Here is a 6,233-nt window from a genome sequence, read left to right on the forward strand (position 1 = left end):
AAGCTTCAGGATGCCTGGGTGGCTCAGTGGTTGAGCATCTGCCTTTGACTCAGGTGGTAATCCTGGGGTCCTGGGATCTAGTCCCACATCAGGGTCCTCACAGGGAGCCTATTTCTCCCTCTGCCTGTGTCTCTACCTCTCTCATGAATAAATAAATAGAATCTTAAAAATATATATACCCAAGAAAAGCTTCATGGTCCAGAAGGAGAAGATTCTATACGGCATCCATTCACACCAGTATTTTTTAAATCAGATGACATGTAAACCAGTTATCACGGTTTCATCGTCAAAGAGAAAAAATTTCCCTCCTTTTAAAAATGACCATGACACTCTCTATCCAAATGAAATCAACAGGATATTTCCCAACCTGTATATATGCCAGAGGTGGCAACATAAGCAAAAGGACATCCACAGGGAACAGAGAGGATGAAATTGGACTCACAGTGGGCCTCATGGAATCTGACCCACAAGTCTTCATCTCACTTGCAGAAGGTTGGGGTTGGAGTGGGAACAGGGCAGTGTGAACTAGCATGGTTGGAAGGAGAGGAAAGATGCTCAGCTAGCCTGCTGGACTCTCTGGGCCAATGGCCTCTGCACACTCCTGGGATCAGCGTTAAGACTGATCAGACTTGTCCATGTCTGGCCTTGATGTGCTTAGTTCTCTCAGGGCAGCCAGAGAATCCTGCACGGAAGGCAGATTCTTCCATTGGTGCGTCTTGGGATGGTGTGGGAGCCCTGGACTGGGAACACAGAGGTCCCATGGCAAGGGCACCTGCGGGAAGCAGCTCAGCACAGTGGTGAGAAGAGGGGCAAGGCCAAGAGGCCGGGTTGTTCAAAGCTGCAAGGGAAGAGGCTAGGCTCCCAGAGCTGGCCTCAGACCTCTGCAAAAGGAGGCTGCTGGACTGGTGCTGGTGCTTCAGGAGCCCAGAGGAGGAGCCCTGCAGGGCTGGGTTCCCACCTCGGAGGAGTGGCCGCCCTCTTTAAGGGTGCCTGGGTCAGCAGGGCCCTCCACATGGGGAAGAAATAAAACTGGAACCAACTGCAGCTGCCAAGTGAAAGACTGTTGCCAGAACAAGGCTGAAAGAAATTGGAAGCAGAAGTAAAGAGCAAGTTCTGTGTGTGTGTGTGTGTGTGTGTGTGTGTGTGTGTGTAAATTGAGGCACATGCATATGTATGCATATGTGCATTCATGTATGTGGACATAGACACATGCAGGTGTTTGCATACACATATATACACACACAGAAGATAGAAGAAAGTAAGAAAACACACCTCTCTGCTGTAGTCACCATGGCTGTAACTGGCTGCGGGACTATGGTTGATAATCATAACCTCCTTTCCATAACCATTTGCGCTCACTCAGAAGCTCAGCTTGTTGGGATTCTTCACCTGATGGATAACCCCAACTTTCTTTTCCAAAGAGTTTGAACCCTCACAAGTCCTTCCATTGCCTGATGTAGTTTACCATTAAATTTCATTTGGGGACATGGGTATACTTATTTTTTTTTAATTTTTATTTATTTATGATAGTCACAGAGAGAGAGAGAGATTGAGAGAGAGGCAGAGACACAGGCAGAGGGAGAAGCAGGCTCCATGCACTGGGAGCCCGACGCGGGATTCGATCCCGGGTCTCCAGGATCGCGCCCTGGGCCAAAGGCAGGCGCCAAACCGCTGCGCCAACATGGGTATACTTAAAGGCACCCCAAAAAGCCCCCTGGATTTCAGACGTCAACACCCTGGCACCCACTGACTAGCAGCAGCTCAAGTTTTCCTTAATAATGATGTCCAGGCACCCCGCCAGTACAGTAACTCCCTTCCCTGCATTGATGCAGTAGTTTGAGAAACCCAAAATGGCCAGGTGTCAGCTTCCAGTGACCTCACTGTGTAGCCCGCGTTGAGGCACTCCTTCCTTGGTTACTAAGACCCAGAAGAGCTGGGGCTATGGGGCATGGAAGCATAGGCTCTTGGTTATTATGATGCATAACAGTGACAAGAGCCACTCTCATACCTATCCCTTGTTTCCCAGACCATGTGTTCTGGCCACGGGACAGACACCACCATATGGCAGTTGCTGATTCAAATCATAAACTCCATCTGTAAGACAAAACTCGCATCTTCCCGGGAGTTGTCTCCCTGCTGGCATCATAACAAAATCTTCAGTAGGCCACCCCATAGCTCTGTAAGGCGAGCTGCTTCTGGGTCAGTGGGATGTGTAGTAAGTGAATTCCATGCCCACGATCCCATTGCTGTAAAACCCAAATTCTTCATCAAAAGCAACACTGCAGTGGCTGGTGGCTAAGCCAATTGAACATCTGACTCTTGGTTTTGGCCCAAGTGATGATCTCAGGGTCATGAGATTGAGCTCCACATCCAGCTCCAGGCTCAATGCAGAGCCTGCTTGAGATTCTTTCCCCATCCATCTCCATGTCCCTCCTCTCCTCCCCCCACTCGCACACACTCTTTCTCTAAAATAAATAAATAAAATCTTTAGAAGCAACCTGCGGAATACCATAATGGTGAACAAAGCATTCATTAAGTCCATGAATGATAATTTTTGGCAGAAGCATTGCAAAAAGGGCAAATCTGAATCCGGAATACATCTTTTCCAGTGAACAGAAATTGTTTTCCCTCCATAATGGAAGGGATCTAGTATAATCAGCCAGCCACCAGAGGTCTGGCTGGCCATCACAATCACTGAGCTCTGTGTTGGCCTCTGGTGTCAGAAGTCACTGTGGCACAGCGGTAGCAGTCTCCAGGCTTGCCTTGGTGAGAAGAAATCTGTGTGGTTGTGCTCATCCATAGCCTCCACCCCTGCAGCCAAAGTCTCTGTAGAGGGGCCCACTTAGCAAACATCAGGATGGCTGGTGAAAGTGTGGGCCAGCATCACAGAACATGCTGCCTGCTTCACAGATTTTTGACAGTCTTCTCTGCACAGTGTACTTTTATTTTTTTTTATTTTTTTAAAGATTTTATTTATTCATGAGAGAGACAGAGAGAGAGAGGCAGAGACACAGGCAGAGGGAGAAGCAGGGTCCATGCAGGGAGCCTGATGTGGGACTCAATCCTAGGTCTCCAGGATCAGGCCCTGGGCTGAAAGTGGCACTAAACCGCTGAGCCACCAGGGCTGCCCTGCACAGTGTACTTTTAATGAGCATGGGGCACGAGTATCTTCATGGTCTATGCACATTTTGAGAGAGTCATCCACACACATCTTCCATTTGTCACCGTACCTCCTTGTCACCAATCTCTGAACCTTGTTCTTTCCAAGTTCCTGATCAGTCAAAGTATTTGTCCCAGTAATGGTCAGAGTTTCTTAATAGGGCAATTAATGACGTTTGGGGTCCAATAATTCTTTTCTGTAGGAAACTGTCCTGTGTACATTGTAAGATGTGTAGCAACATCCCTGGCTCACCTCTACCACCAGATGCCAGGAGTGTCCTCTGCCCAGTTGTGACAATCAAAAATATCCTGACATTGCCAATATCCTCAAGTTGGGGACAGGAGGATAATCCCCTATTAAGAATTACTAATATAGGCTAATTCTTCTGGCTGTCTTTCAGTCCAGAAAAGCAAAAACCATTGAGTTCTGGAGTTCTCAACCAGAAACTTGAGTTCTGCTCAAGGCTTCTGTCCACTAGGATGATTTCCCTTCTCCACCGTCTTTCAAGGACACTCCGGATTGGGGTTGTATCTCTCATAGCCTGCTCCCAGCTGAAACCAGCACATCCCAGAGAACCATCTGAAAGCAGGCCTGCTCAGCCAGCTGGTCCTAAAGAACTTCCTATGAGGCATAGACTGAGGGGAGGAGGCAAAAAGCAGGGGTACGTGTCACAGAGTCTGAGCCACCTGCTCAAGTACCTGACATATGCCTTCTGAGTTTTCTCAGTCACAGCCTCTTAGGCACCATCTCCACTAGATGACAGATTGCAGCTATATGTGCTTGTCCTTACAGGTGCACAGGTCAAGTCACATCCAGTCTATGATGGGCAGCTCAAGAAGTTGGAGTCAGTTGATACCCTCTGCTCCGCTGTTCAGTCCCTACCATGCCAGAAACTGTTTCTTAGAAAGAAGAATAGTTATATGCAGAAGAGATCATGGCTTTTTTCCAGTGCCCTAGGGTCTGTACGGTGATTCACTCCCTGGGGTTCTTTACAGCATTGCTGCTGGCCATGAACACTTGAGCACCACTGGGTCTCATTAGAGGATGAGGCCCAGGAGGTCCCACTCAAAACTGGTGGCCCTCCTCATTCCTGGGGAAATGCATTGGGCTGGGCTAGCACACCCAAATAGCACATAGATTACCTTCAAAATCCAAGGGTCTCAGCAAGTGTCATGCCTCTTTTTTTAGGTATAATATAATGATGTATTTTTCACTTTGATGGGGTGTCCTCAGAAGGGTTATACGGTCCCCTGAAGCTTCACCAAGGTGATAGGGCTCTGAATATTTGTAGTTTTTCTCCCACTTCTGTGTCTTACTAAGGCAGATGCAATAAGCATAATGATGTCAGTAATGAAGTCCAGTGTGGTGTTCTGCGGCATCTCTGCCAGCTCTATTAGGGCAGAGAGCAGGAAAACCAGCAGGAGGGGAAAGCAGGCTGTTGGCACTCCTGGACATGAGCAAGCTATTTCTGGTGGTTTTTACAAATTGACAGAGAGAACCAAAGTCACCCACCAGTGCCCAGAAAAGGTGTTTCATCTAGAATAGCAGCAGCAAGTGCAGTGACCCGTCAGCTCTAAGTTTACTGAGATCCACTGCCTTCCTCCCTCAAGCGTCTGTCTTTGGTGTAGGTCAACAGGTGAGGGACAGAAGCTATACTAGGAACTTCCTCCCTTAAACCACCCAAGTCCCTGAGAGCACCACTAACCTCTCAGATTCCCCCAGGACGGAGAATCCATTATTCTTCATTGACTATCGTGGTAGGGAGGTAGAAGTTTCAGGACTTTCATCTTCATCCCACTTCCTACCAAAAAAGCCAAAATTCACTTCAAGGCAGGAAAGGTGACAAGGGGGCCCTGCCCACTGCCAAATGTAACTCTTCCACCTCTCCAGCACTGGAAATGGGAAACGAACATGTGTGGGTCATGCCCACACACCCACCAGTCCCACAGACATCCATACTTGGGACAAAACTCTTTTTTACTATCTAACCTCCAGAAGCCTCACCTTGACTGGAGGGCCACGGTGGTATTTTAAAGTTTCCTCAAATCAGCGACAACTCAAAGCCAGTGCCAAGTACCCTGAATGATCAAAGTATTCCTGCCCTCCAGTGATTACATGGGAATAGACATTTGCCAGAACAAGTCGTTTGGTCTCAGGACACAGCCACCTTTGGGAAAGGCCACACACCCCTGGGGGAAGTTTGGAGGAGATTTATAAAAGACAATGAGGTAATACCCAGGGTCTTTTCTCCAGGGGGCCTGGCTCACATTGAGCCAAGTGGCTCCAGACCTGTGAAGTAGTTCTGACCTGCAAATTCTAGGAACAGCCAAGATTCTGCTCTATAGTTACTTAAGTAAGGAATTTTGCCTTCAAACCAGAAGTGTTTTTTAATAAAGTTCATTTTGTTGATGCATATTTTAGGCACAGTAAAATGCACAGTGTCAAATGTAGAGCTGATGACTTTTAACAAGCGTATCCTTGTTGGTCACCACCATCACCATGATCAAGATACAGAACATCTCATCATCCCTAAGAGATCCCCTCCTACCCTCCCTAGCATAACGCCACCCCCCACAGCAGCTATTGTACAGTTCACTTTAGATTTATCCTTTCTGTTCTTTAACTTCATACAAATGGAATCATAATATTACCATTTTATATAATATGCACCATTAAAAATCATAATATTTTCTTGTTAATGGACATTCAGATTGTTTCTCGTTCGGGGCTCTTATGAATAAAGCCACTATGAGCACTGGTGAGCATTTTGTGGAGATAAGCTTTCATTTCTTTTGGAAACATACAAAAGAGCAAAATGGCCACATCACAGAACGAGTACATACTTAACATGGTTAGAAATTTCCAACCAGTGTCCCAAATAGGTTGTAAGGTTTTACAATCCTTACAATCCAGCAAAATATTTGGTTTGGGTTACCCGAGATGTGACCATACACTGTCCAGTTTTTCTGATGCCCATGCAAGAGCTCCCACAACTTTACAACCTGGCCCCGCCAACCAGGAGCAGCCCAAGTGGATGCCCACCCTGGCACACACAGGGTTTCACACACCTGAG

Source organism: Canis lupus, chromosome 2, assembly GCF_048164855.1.
Source record: "Canis lupus baileyi chromosome 2, mCanLup2.hap1, whole genome shotgun sequence".
Classification (NCBI taxonomy): Eukaryota; Metazoa; Chordata; class Mammalia; order Carnivora; family Canidae; genus Canis; species Canis lupus.